General features: G+C 37.4%; 1 protein-coding gene and 1 pseudogene across 1 annotated transcript in view; one reads left to right on the forward strand and one right to left on the reverse strand.

Moving 5' to 3' along the window:
• Positions 1 to 14,581, reverse strand: part of SYNDIG1 (synapse differentiation inducing 1) — a 159,479-nt gene that overhangs the window by 116,842 nt on the left and 28,056 nt on the right. The gene's annotated exons all lie outside the window — the stretch shown is intronic.
• On the forward strand, positions 12,472 to 12,590 carry LOC111730676 (annotated as a pseudogene).

A 14,581-nucleotide genomic window follows, 5' to 3' on the forward strand; every position in this document is an offset into this window, starting at 1 on the left:
AACCTTCAGTTGACACGTGTCATCAACGAAGATTCAATATTTATTTGCACTTTTTGTCTGGTGTAAAATGTACAAACATTGAATTTTAATAGAAAACTGGGGCTTCTGGTTCTGATTTAGATAATTTGGATCAACATGACTTTAAGATATAGATTAGTAAATATGGAAAAGGAAAAGGAAAATAGGAAAAGCACAAGATTTGGAGTTAAAATTTGGTCTGCCCTCTCCAAGCTCTGTGACCTTGGGCAAGTCACCAATGTCCTGGGGCTTGGCTGTGCTTATAGGCTCACTTAGGGGCTTCAAGAGTTTTGATACCTGGATCTCTGATGCTCTGAACATCAGGGATTTTATAAGTATTTTATATGTGATTGTAAGTTTATATGTGATTGTAAGTTTATATTTGATTCTAATATGCAGCTAAGCTGAAAAACCACTGGTAGGAATCATAAATTTATTATCTGTAAAATAGGGATGCCACCATAATTCCTGACTGAGCTAGAAAAAAACACTAGAAATGGACGCATGAAAGACATGAGTCACTCTTCCTGTTACATACTATCTGGTGATTGAATAGTTCTTCTCGCCTTTTTTTGACCCATGTAGAAATTCCCCTCATGTGGTAACTATCAGTTTGCTGAAATTGAAGCACATCTTGAATAGTAATTCATCAAGTTTATATTTGTGATATCAGTAAGTGCCAGTTTCACTTTCAGCATGTTAGCTCTTGCAGGACATGGACACTTTCTGTACCCTGACATGGAGTGGGACAGTTTCCATAAGTAAGTTTTGTGATGAGCTAGCAGATATTGAATCTGCTTTGTTCTCCCCTGCTCCAGTTACTCAGGTCTTCAGAATGAGTTATTTAGAATGACTTACACATCTCAGAGAACTTTAATTTATTAATTAGCGAACTCAGTGACTCCTGACACTTCTAAGAAGTATGACCAGTGGATCCAGGATGACTGTTCTACTGAACAAGTTTAAGCTGCAATGAATCTTCTGAAAGAAGACTGCAAGAAAATGGTACCCACTATCTTTTTTCATCCCCAGCTTGGAGACTAGTCTTTACTGATACATCAAATGCTGCTATGGCTACCTTTTACCTTCTGATAGCACATTTTAAGTATTTATGGACTTACAGTAACTTCTTATTTATAATGTTTTGAAACATCTTCCGGTGGCTTCCAGGTCCATGGAAATGACACAGACAACACACACTCCTCTCATTTCTCATTTGTTTGGCAGCTGGCTCTTTCAAAACTCCCCTCAAAGTCCTTATCATCTTTATCTTTGTTCTGATATCCCAAATACTGAAGATTTTCCAGTGAGGGTTGATTCCAGGTGTTATGAGAAGAGAATCACAATGAACAGATCAGTGCTTGGCCTACTAAAGAGACAGCCTCTGAGTACATCCAGCCCTAGGAGCCTGATATTTTCACAATTCTCCCCAAGCCCATGCTAATGGACAGATGGGGCTGTTACGAGGGGATCATTCCAGCTGAAACAATATGGCCCAATCTGCTAACAAAAGCAGGAGAGCTGTGTTAGTCCCTTAAACGAGCACATATATTTCCTCCAGGTCATTTCCAGAAGCAAAGGGTAAATTCAAGACAACAACATCCACTGTGCAAGGATCTAACCTACTTTCATAAAACTGGAACAGTTGTTACATTTTTAGAATCACACAGTGATACAGTATAGAGCTACATTATGACCCAGAAATTTCACTTCTGGGTACTCAAAGAAAATGAAAACACTCATTAGAAAAAGCTATATTCAATCCGCTAGGTTCACTGCAGCACTATTTACAATAATATTGACTATATTTCCTATGATGTACTCTATAATCCTGTGACTGTTTTATAACTACTAATTTGTACTTCTTCATCCCTTCATCATTTTCACCCAGTCCCTAACCCTCTCTGTCTCTGTAAAGTGCCAGTTTGTTCTCTTATCTGTGAGTCTGTTTTTGCTTAGTTTGTTCTTTTTGTTCCTTAGATTCTGCATTTAAGTGAAATCATATGGTATTTATCTTTCTCTGTCTACTTATTTTATTTAACATAATTTACTCTAGGTCCATCCGTGTCATTGCAAATGGTAAAATTTCATTTTTTTTTGTGGCTGAGTAATATTCCATTTATATATGTACCATAACTTCTTTATCCAATCATCTATTGAGAGGCACGTAGGTTGCTTCCATATCTTGTCTATTGTGAATAGCACTGCCATGAACATAAGGGTGCATAGATCTGTACAAATTAGTGTTTTGGTTTTCTTTGGATAAATATCCAGAAGTGCAATTGCTGAGTAAAAGGTAGTTTTATTTTTAATTTTGCGAGGACCCTCCAAACATTTTTTCAATTTGCAACCTCACCAACAGTGTATGAAAGTTCCCTTTTCTCTATATCCTCGCCAACACTTGTTCTTTGATTTATTGATGATAACCATTCTGACAAGTGTGAGGTGATATCTCATTGTGGTTTTAATTTGCATTTCTCTGATAATTAATGATCTTGAGCATCTTTTCATATGTCTGTTGGCCATCTGTAATTCCTCTTTGGAGAAATATCTGTTCAAATCTTCAGCCCATTATTTATTTGAGTTGTTTGTTTTTTTGTTGTTGAGTCATATGAGTTCCTTATATATTTTTGGATATTAACCACTTATCAGATGTATCATAGGCAAATATCTTCTCCCATTCAGTATATTGTCTTTTCATTTTGTTGATGGTTTCTTTTGCTGTGCAAAACTTTTTTAGTTTCATGTAGTTCGATTTGTTTATTTATTTATTTTGGTTTTCCTTGACCAAGGAGATAGATCAGAAAAAAAAAATTACTAATAGCAATATCACAGAGCTTACTGCCTATGTTTTCTTCTAGGAGTTTTATGGTTTCAGGTCTTATATTTAAGTCTTTAATGTATTTTAATTCTATGCTTGTATATGGTATAAGAAGGTGGTCTAGTTTCATTTTTTTCTGCATGTATCTGTCCAGTTTTCCCAACACCATTTGTTGAAGAGACTGTCTTTATCTCATTGTATATTCTTGCCTCCTTTGTCATAGATTAAATGACCATATTGGTGTAGATATATTTCTGGGTTTTCTATTCCATTCCATTCATCTCTGTATCTGTTTTTATGCCTGTACCATGCTGTTTTGATTATTATAGCCTTGTAATATAGTTTGATATCAGATAGTGTAACACCTCCAACTTTGTTCTTTCTCAAGATTGCCATGGCTATGCAGGATCTTATTAGGTTCCAAATAAATTTAAAAATTATTTGTTCTAGTTCTCTGAAAAATGCCATTGGTATTTTGATAGGGATTGCAATGAAACTATAGGTTGCTTGGGTAGTATGGACATTTTAACAATGCTGATTCTTCCTACCCATGAGCATGGTATATGCTTTCATATATTTGTATCTTCTTCATTTTTTTCAATGACATAATTTTCTGAGAACAGATTTTTTACCTCCTTGGTTAATTTGATTCCTAGGTATTTTATTGTTTTGATACAATTTTAAATGAGATTATTTTCCTAATTTCTTTTTCTGATAGTTCATCATTGTTGTATACAAATGCAACCAACTTCTGAATATTAATTTTGTATCCTGCTACTTTACTGAATTCATTTACCAGTTCTAACAGTCTTTTGGTGGAATCTTTAGGGTTCTTTCCATATAGTATCATGTCATCTGCAAATAATGACAGTTTTACTTCTTTCTTTCCAATCTAGATGCCTTTTATTTCTATTTCTTGTTTGATTACTGTAGCTAGGACTTCCAACACTATGTTGAATAAAATTAGTGAAAGTGGACACACTTGTCTTTTACCTAATCTTAAGGAAAATACTTTTAGCTTTTCCCCATTGAGTGTGATGTTAGTGGTCATATATGGTCTTTATTATGTTGAAGTATATTCACTTTATTCCCTCTTTGCTGAGAGCTTTTATCGTAAATGGATGTTGAATTTTGCCAAATGCATTTTCTGCATCTATAGATTGATTACATGATTTTTATATTTCAATTTGTTAATGTGGTGTATCATGTTAATTGTTTTGCAAATATTAAACTAAGCTCGCAAGAATAAATACAACTTGACCATGGTGTTTAGTCTTTTTAAGGTATCACTTTGTTAATATTTGTTGAGGATTTTTACATCACTGTTCATCAGGGATATTGACCGATAGATTTTTTTTTTTTTTCGTAATGTCTTTGACTGGTTTTGGAATCAGGGTAATGGTAGCCTCATAAAAAGAGTTAAGGATCCTTACCTCCTTCAGAATTTTTTGGAAGAGTTTGGAAAGGATAGATGTTAATTCTTTGAATATTTGGTAAAATTCACCTGTGAGGCCACCTGGACCAGGACTTCTCTTTTTAGAAAGTTTTTTGATTACTGATTCAATTTCATTGGTGGTAATCGATCATATAGTATTTTCTTATAATCCTTTATATTTGTGTGGAGTCTGTAGTTACTTCTCTTTCATTTCTAATTTTATTTATTTGGGTCCTCTCTCCCTTTTTTCTTGATGAGTCTGGTTAAAGCTTTATCAGTTCTGTTTATATTTTTAAAGAACTAGCTCTTCATTTTATTGATCTTTTGTATTGTTTTTATAGACTCTATTTCATTTATTTTGGCTCTGATCTTTATTATTTCCTTCCTTCTACTCTCTTTGAGTTTTGTTTGCTGTCCTTTTTTCGAGTTCTTGTAAGTGTAAGGTTAAATCGTTTACTTGAGATATTTCTTGTTTCTTGAAGTAGGCCTGTATTATCAATTCTCTTTTAGGACTGCTTTTGCTGTGTCACATAGATTTTGAGTTGTGTTTTCATTTTCATTAGTCTCTATCTATATTTTGTTTTCTTTCTTGATCTCATTGTTAACCCATTCATTGCTTAGTATTGTGATATTTAGCCTCTATGTGTCTGTGTATTTTCCAGTTTTGTTCTTGTAGTTGATTTCTAGTTTCATACCATTGTGGTCAGAGGAGATGCTTGATATGATTTCAATCTTCTTAAATTTATTGAGACTCGTTTTGTGGCTTAACATTGAACTATCCTGGAAAATGTTCCCTGTGCACTTGAGCAGAATGTATATTCTGCTCCTCTTGAATGAAACACTCTGAAAATATCACTTAAATCCATCCAGTCTAGTGTGTCACTTAAGGCTGCTGTTTCTTTGTTGATTTCCTGTCTGGAAGATCTGTCTATTGGTGTCAATGGGGTGATAAAGTCTTCTGAGTGTTTTACTGTCAATCTCTCTCTTTATGTCAATCAATAATTGCTTTATATATAGAGGTGTTCTTATGTTGGGTGCATAAATGCTTACGAGGGTTATGTCCTCTTGTATTGATCCCTTTACTTTTATCTAATGACATTCTTTGTCTCTTTTTATCACTCATGTTTTAAATTCTATATTGTCTGATATAAATATTGCTACCCCAGCTTTTTAAATTTCCATTTGTATGAAATATCTTTTTTCATCCATTTACTTTCAGTTTGTATGTGTCATTTGATCTGAAGTGGGTCTCTTATAGATAGCATATGAATGAATCTTGTTATTATTCAGTTACCCTATGTCTTCTGATTGGAGTATTTAATCCATTTATATTTAAAGTAATTATGGGTAGATACATAGTTATTGCCATTTTATTATTTATATTTATGGGTTTTTTTCCCTTTTTTTCTTTTTTTCTTTTTTTACAGAAGTCTCCATTTAATATTTCTTGTAATACTGGCTTGTTGGTGATGAATTCCTTTAGCTTTTTCCATTCTGGGAAGCTCTTTATCTTATCTTCCATTTTAATTAACAGCCTTGTTGGGTAGAGTATTCTTGGTTGTAGGTTCTTGTTTTCCATCATTTTGAATATCTCATGCCAATTACTTCTACCTTGCAAAGTTTCTGTTGAAAAATCAGCAGCCATTTTTATGGGAGTATTCTTGTAAGCAACTACTGGCCTTTCTCTTTTTGCTCTTTAGATTCTGTTTGTCTTTAACCTTTGGTACTTTAATTATGATGTGCCTTGGCATGGGTCTGTTTGTGTTCCTCTTGTTTGGAACTCTTTGTGCTTCTTGGATCTGTATATCTATTTCCTTCACCAGGTTAGGAAAATTTTCTGTCATTATTTCTTCAAAGAAGTTCTCAATTCCTTGATTTTTCTTCTCCTTGGTACCTTTATGATGCACATGTTGGCATGCTTGATGTTGTCCCAGAAGTCCCTTAAACTCTCCTCATTTTTTTTGATTTTTTATTTTTGCTGTTCTAATTGGGTGTTTTCTGCTACCTTTTCTTCCATCTCGCTGATTTGATCTTCTGCTTCATCTAATCTACTGTCGATTCCTTCTAGTGTACTCTTCATTTCAGTTATTGTATTCTTTATTTCTGACTGGTTCTTTTAAAATGATTTTTATGTCCTTTTTTATGCTTACTATCTCTCTGATGAAGTCCTCCCTGAGATCATCTATTCTCTCCTTAAATTCATTGAGCATCCTTATAACGAGTGTTTTGAACTCTTCTCTGGTAGGTTGCTTGCCTCCATTTCATTCAGTTTTTTTTTAATTGGAATTTTCTTCTGTTGTTTCATTAGTGGTATGTTTGTGTTCTCATTTTAGCTGCTTCTCTGTGTTTGTTTCTATATATTAAGTTTTGTGAGGTTTCCCAGCCTTGGCCAGGTGGCCTTATGTAAAAAGTATCCTGTGTGGCCCAGTAGCACAGTCTCCCTGATCACCTGCACCAGGGGCTCTGGGTGTGTTCCTTGTGTGGGTTGTGTGTGTTTTCCTGTTATAGCTAGTCCTTGATTATTGTTAGCTCATCAGTGGATAAGATTGACTCTCTGGTTTACTGACTGTGGGGATTGGCCACACTCACAGAGTATGAGATGTTTGTAGGGGCCGACCCCTCAGAGTGGAATTTGCCTCAGCAGGATCATGTACCTTTGAAACCACACTTTGGGTGTGATGCTTATGGGGCTAGTTAGGTGGTTCTCTGTTGTAGTCTGATGCCAGCTGCTCTTAAGACTCTGCAGCTGAAAGAGACTTTGGGTGGTATGCGAGTTAGGTGGGGCGGGTACCCAAGAAGTCACTTAGGTATAGTGAGCAGATTTTATCTGGCCTATGTATATTCAAGTTTCATGCCTGTACTGAATTTGTGACTTCCTGTAAAAGTTTCAGATTGCAGCAAGGCCAGCCACTGTCCACCTTGGGCCCACCGACACTCAAGATCTGTTCAGAAAATACTGTAGCTTGGATTGGGGCTTCTGGCCCACCATCAAAAGTCTCTCCTGAGCTGCCTGGGCTGCACATGTGCCATGTGAGCTGAGGGCTATTGTTTGCTGTTGAATTTGCAACCCATAGAAAGAACAGTGTGGGATTGCCTGCCTGAGAACAGGCAGCCATAGGTAATTTGTGCCTTAGGTGGTGTGGGGGTCTCAGAGACACAAGGTAGAGTGAGCCAATCTTGTCAGGGCAATGCAGATTCAGATGAGGTGCCTGTGTTGAGCCTGTGGCCTCTTGTGAAAGTCTCAGGGCACAGCAAAGCCATCCACCATCCACTTCAGACCCACAGACACCTGCAATCTGCCTCCAAGACTCTGCAACTCAGGCTGACACTTGCGGCCAGCAGTCAGAAGTCTCTCCTGAAATTTGCAGGCTGTGTGAGCTAAGGGATATTATTTGGTGATGAATGCATGGCTCAGGGAAGGCACAGGGTGAGGCTGGCTGCCTGGCAATAAGCTACCCCAGGTAATTTTTCAGTTGGGTGGGGTGGAGTCTTTGGGAGACACCGGGTGGAGTGGGATGGCCTCACCAGGCCAATGCAGCTTCAGAATTGGCTGTGCAAAGAAAGAGTTCAACACAGGCAAGATGGAGCCCATCTTTAAACTGCCATGGAGGGGGCTCAATAAAGGAACAGTGACAGCTGTCCCTCCAGCCTTTGCTCCTGTGCCACACAGCTCAGTTTTTCTCCTATTTTTCTTGTGCCTTCTGAGCTGCTGACCCTCCACTGATGCCCAGTGTCTGTGAGTGAGTGAGTCTGTGCATGGGCCCTCTAAGGGGGACATCTGGGTTTTCAGGTTCTTTCAATTTCACCCAGAAGGCCTGAATCCCTACTGATTTTTACAGTCAGATTTTGTGGAAACTCTTCTTCCCGGGACTGGAACCCTGGAACTAGGGCCCCTCATTCCTTCATGGGGGTGCTCTGCAACCATATTCTCCCTCTTGGTGCTCAACCACCATATGCGGGTGAGGGACCAGCCTGTTTTGCATCTCTGTCCCTCCTACCAATCTCAATGTGGCTTTTTCTTTATATTTGCAGATGTATGTGTTACAATCAGCTAGACTTCAGGTAGTTCTTCAAATTGATTGTCTTACAATTTGGTTGTAATTTTAAAGCAGTCATAAGAGGAGGCAAACCTCACTTTTACTTAGTCCGCCATCTTGACCCCTTTCTCCAGAGACTGGTAGTTCTTAAATCAGAATCACCTAAAGACCTTTGAGAAAAATGCTGACTCCAGAAATTTTGATTTAATTTGTTTGGGATGTGGCTTCTACATTACTGTGTTTAAAAAAGAGAGCCAGGGAGGACACAAATGCCAGATGAGGACAGGCGTTCTGGATTGAGTGCAGGCCCAGGGTCAGTGTAGTTGTTGTCCAGGCCACCTACTGTCTTTCAGTTGCTCCAGCTTTTTTTCTGCTTCCTCCTACTTTAAACCAACAGAGTAATATTTTTCTGGCTAAAATGACCTTGGGAGTTTTTTTTTTTGTTTTTAAATAAAATGTCAGTGGTGCATCATTCGTGATATTCTTCACATTCTTCTTATTCTTTATTTAGAATGTCTTTATTTTTGTGGTTTGTGAAAACATAATTTGCTCTTGTGTTTCAACTGGTACCAATGTTGCTAGGGAGCAGTTTAACATGTACTTCTTACCAGCAGTCCCCAAGACAGGAAGACACTCAAATGCTACTGAAGAATGCCTGCAAAGCTAACCATGTGCCAGGAGGCTCAAGTTCCATTTCTCACATATGACACAGGTAATTTTTATTAAACAAAGTCAAGGTCACAAAAGATTTTCATAGAGAAGACTCTCAAGGTTTTTAGTGCTTGGTGTTTTGTTTCATTTCCATTAAATAGATTCTTTTATTCATTAATAAGTTAATCAGCACAAATATAATTATGTACCTACTCTGTGGAACTCTGGGCCAGGCACTGAATACCTGTTTAGGAGTTTATGCCTCTGATCCTCACTCCAGAGCCTGTAACCTCCTCACCTACAGCTTGTATGAGGGAAGTGATCCTCAGACCATTAGGATCAGGTTGGTGCTCTCTTCTGTGGCACTTTGTCTGAAATCCTCACCTCTTCTTTGGTTCCCTTCTTTGTCTTGCTTCCCCCACTGACTGGCTGTTCTTCCCTGGGAGCATTTCTTAGTGAATCACTTGCTCATGAATTGTCATTGCTTTTTGTTTCTGGGAAACTCAACTTAAGATGACTGTATCAAACAGACAGAAAATAAACAAGTAAACAAACATATAAACAATTATATTGAAACCGTGACCTGAATCTTGGCAAGCATTTAGGCAAGTGAAAGGCAAGAGAAAGGACATTCCAGGAATAAGGAACAGCTGCATGTTTTCATTGAGAAATTGAAGGAGGCTACTGAGACTCCTGGGTAGTAGGGAGGGAGCAAAAGACTTGGAGGCAGTGGGAGAAGGTGACTGCTCATTGTGCTCCCTGAAGGTCACCATCAGGGAGTTTGCATTTTATTTAACTGTTTGGGTGATCTGCTACCTAATAATATTTAAAAAGGAATAAAAATAAAAGTCCAAGAGGAGGAGTCTCAACAGTTGAATAGTCAATCTAAAGGCTTGACTTTTCCTTTGTTTTCTGGAAGAAATAGAAGAGTAAAGTCCCATACAATCTACCATATTGAAACACATCCAGATTTCATCTGGCCTGGGCTAGTACAGTACTAGACAGTTTACTGGAGAGATGGCTATCTTCTGAGATTTGACCTCAACTTACAGAAGGCCCACCTCATTTTATCCTGGCTCCCTCCAACATCAAGCCTCCCCAATACACCACTGTTATCTCTGCTAAATCATTCTTGAATCTACATTTTACAGTCTAGGCCTCTATGGATACTGTCTTATATAAGTTTGTAAGATTCCAAGCAATGTATTCTATTTCTAAATATATTTCCTTTAACTCTGAGGAATGTTATCTGCCTTCAAATATTCTTCATTTTATGATTGCACATAATTCCATTATATCTCCTGGTAGTCCTCACTTTCCTAAACATGAGATTTCTAGTTATTGGTTTTCTAACATATGGTAGCACTGTAGGATGGCTTACTTTTTGCTTGCAGATAAATTTGAGGCACAATGTGGAAACTTGCTGAAGCCTCAGATTAACTGTACAAAAGGGACATTTTTCAATTAACAACACTCTACAACAGCAAGCATCTCTTGTTTTGTAGATTTTTTGAAAATAGAGAAAGGCTACTTTTCCTAACACAGTCTAGCATTTCTCTGGTGACAGTTTCACAGTATACAATGCAGCTTTCATTATCTAGAAGGAAAACATCTTTTCTGGTGGGATATTCAGTGAGCTCCATCTTCTAAGGCAGCCAAGGTAGAATTATTCCACTTCCTTCCATTTATAAATGAGAATACAGCCTTCATCGTAGATAAGCCTGAACAAGAATCACTCAGCACACTTTCCACAGTGAGGACCTCTTTCTTTCATCCTTTCATTCCTGTCTCTTCCAAATGAATAGAAGCACCAGCTTTACGCCACTGTACCAGGTTCCATAAAGATGGATATGTTTGTTCTTCATGTATACGGACAATCCTTCTCACCCTTCTAATGATTTGAACAAGTACAGCTCTTTTTCTTATGATATGGTAAGTAGGATATGACATTTTTATCAACATTGGTCATGGTTAAATGGTACTCCCAAGGTCTCAAGGCTAATAACTAAAGAACTCTGTTATATACACATGCTAGAGAGTTACTAAAGTACTGAAGTTAGTGACAGACCTGTGAGAAGAAATGTTTTCATAAGTCACTGAGCAGATTTACATTACAGGAAACTCCAAAAAATCCTTTATGTGTGTATTGGTTTTGTTTAAGTGAGCATTATTTGAAATATACAGACTGTCAGCTAAGCTTGGGGAAATTTTTTAAATAAAAATTTGGTTTAGAATAAAGTTATACTGATATTTGTTCAAAAATGAGTATGTGAAAGATTCATCAAAGTTATGGGTCTTCTCTTCATTGTTATTCAAACTACATTTACCCAAATTAGAAAGCATTTAGCTTATAGCTACATGTAAATATATAAAAGCTGACTTTATTACAATAATTATAGCCTTACAATGACAAAATATTAAAATTCTCTAGCAAAGGGTCCCTTTCTGAAGGCAGCCATAGATATAACGGTTCCTCCTCACTCAAGTTTTGACTAGTGGCTCAGAAGACACAATGAAGAAATCTGATCAATACAAGTTTGAAGAACTGAAAAGCCTTTTCTTTCTTTGGCATATAAATTTGGTTTGATGTCCTCACCTTTTTACTCATTAAAAACTGTTTTTGAAGAATATTAAGAACGATCCCTTTGTATTATTATGACAGATGGATTTATTATCTCAGATTCTCTCCTCATCAAATGGCTGTAATTACAAACTTACGTGCATTTTACTAAGAAGAAAATATATTTGAAGAGAATATAAAGTTATTAATTTTTATTTTATGAACGATGCCTTGAGTTACCCATTAAATGAGAGTTATCCTTGATATGGAAAATTAAAAGGATATACAGCATACTACTATTCCAATCATGTTTATATTTCATGAAATATTTTTTATATTTTCTTTAGAAATTATAAGTGCAGACAAATCTTACTTTATTGTGCTTTCCTTCATTTAAGTACCTCACAGATATTGCATTTTACTCAATCTGGCTTGTGGCAATCCTGTGTTGAACAAGTGTATTGATGCCATTTTTCCATCTGCTCACTTTTGCCTCTGTGTTACATTTTGGTAATTCTTACAATATTTTAAACTTTTGCATTGTTATATTTGTTGTGGTGATCTGTGATAAGTGAGCTTTGATATTACAATTGTAATTGTTTTGGAACTCCGTGAACTGCACCCATATAAAATGGCAAACTTAAATGACAAATGTGTGTATTCTGACTGCTTCACCCAATGACCATTCCCCTATCTCCCTCCCTCTCCTCAGGCCTTCTTATTTTCTGAGACACAATGATATTGAAATTAAGCCAGTTAATAACAACACAATGACAGTGAAGTGTTCAAGTGAAAGAGAGTCACATATCTCTCTTTCTTTAAATCAAAAACTAGAAATGATTAAGCCTAATGAGGAAAGCATGTGGAAACCAAGACAGGCAGAAAGCTAGGCCTCTTGTGCCAAACAGTTAGCCAAGTTGTGAATGCAAAAAAAAAAAAAAATGTTCTGGTCTACGGCCATGCTACCCTGAACAAGCTGGATCCCATCTGATTTTGGAAGCTAAGCAGGGTCGGGTCTGGTTAGTACTTGGATAGGAGACCACCTAAGAAGACCAGGTGCTATAGGCATAAAAAAATAAAAATAGGTGAAAAATAAGGGATCGTAAGCTGACAAGGTCAACCAAGGGTTGCTTCACCTAAAAAAAAAAAAAAAAGAGAAAAAGAAAAAAAAGAAAGGAAAAAAGAAAAACTTCTGAAGGAAATTAAAAGTGCTACTCCAGTGAATGCACAAATGATAAGTTAAACAGTCTTATTGCTAATGTGGAGAAAGTTTTAGTGATTTGGACAGAGGATTAAACAGTCATAACATTCCCTAATCTAGAGCAAGGCCCTAACTCTCTTCAATTCTATGAAAGCTGACAGAAGTGAGGAAGCTGCAGAAGGATAGCAAAGGTTGGTTCATGAGATTTGAGGAAAGAAGCTGTCTCCATAACATAGAGTACAAAGTGAAGCAGCACATGCTGATGTAAAAGCTGCAGAAAGTTATTCAGATCTAGCTAAGATCGGATATTCCATGTAGATGAAACAGCCTTATATTGGAAGAAGATACCATCTAGGACTTTCACAGCTGGAGAATAGAAGTCAATGCTTGGCCTCAAAGCTTCAAAGGATAGGCTGAATCTCTTGCTATGGGCTAATAGAGCTGGTGACTTTAAATTGAAGTCAATGCACATTTGCCATTCCCCAAACCCTAAAGCCCTTAAGAATTATGCTAATATACTCTGCCTATGCTCTATAAATGGAACAACAAAACTTGGATGATAGTACATCGGTTTACAACATGGTTTACTGATTTTTTAAAGCCAACTGTTGAAACCTACTGCTCAGAAGAAAAGAATTATTTAAAAATATTACTGCTCACCGAAAATACACCTGGTTACCCAAGAGCTCTGATGAATATATACAATGAGATTGATGTTGTTTCTATGCCTGCTAATACAGCAACCATTCTGAAGCCCATGGATCAAGTAATACTTTTTACTTTTAAGTCTTATAATTTAAGAAATACATTCATAAGGCTATAGCTGCCATATAGTGATTCCTTTGATGAATTTGTGAAAGAAAATTGAAAACTTTCTTGAAAGGATTCATTATTCTAGATGTCATTAAGAATGTTCATGAGAAAATTTCTGGTCAAGATCATGAACAAGATAAATGCTGTGCTCACTTCCTCCCATGACCATATCAAAATTATCAGTAAATTGTAGAATGACCACCACTGAGAATCACATGAAGATTAGTTGAACAGACTCCTATAACATCCTTTAAAGATATAAAGAAAAAGTCACATCAAGAATGGTAGGAGAGGCAGAGACATAAAATAGGCTGAACTCACACTTATGCATGGTGGTTAAGAATCCAGAAAGATATCCTGGTTGCTAGTGCCCAGCCATACACGACTCCCCAGCCCAGAGCACCAGCAAGGGTTCCATCCAGGTGAATTGGAAAGCTGCTGTAGACACAGGCATCCTCTAAAAGTGCCTGAGCACAGACTCACTTGATCATAAACACTTGCCCTAAACTCCAGTGAAAGAACAGTAGCTGAAAAAGTGACAGAGACATACAGGTCTGGTTTCAAGAAGAGGACTAGAGGGGCAGCTCTCTCCACAGCAAAAGTGCTGGTAGGTGCCATTGATTCTTTGTTCAGCCCTCCCCCAGTCAGCCTCTCCCCTAATGATTCCTTGACATGCTGCCCCACAGGAAGGTCCAGCCAAGCCACTACCAGTGGCTCTTCCACACAAATGGCCTGTCTTGGCTTCCACTGTGGACTTTTCTAAAATATCTCCAAGGATTAAAAATCCCCCAAAGCAATGTTCGGCTTTGGACACATGGCCTCGTTACTCTTGCCAAAAGGTCCCATGACTGACTCTAGTGGTAGTGGGTCTAGTTTCACAGCTTAGCCTCTCCCAGGATTCTTCATGTGCAGCACAGGCAGCAACCATCTGAAGATCACTTTGTAGCTCCTAACAAGTGGCTGTGGGTTATGCATGGGCAGTGGAAAAACTTGGCCTGCACTGGAGCCCCTCCCAAGATGCCCTAGAGCACTGGTGGCTAGATTC

The sequence above is a fragment of the Pteropus vampyrus genome, unplaced genomic scaffold (genome assembly GCF_000151845.1).
Source record: "Pteropus vampyrus isolate Shadow unplaced genomic scaffold, Pvam_2.0 Scaffold327, whole genome shotgun sequence".
Taxonomy (NCBI): domain Eukaryota; kingdom Metazoa; phylum Chordata; class Mammalia; order Chiroptera; family Pteropodidae; genus Pteropus; species Pteropus vampyrus.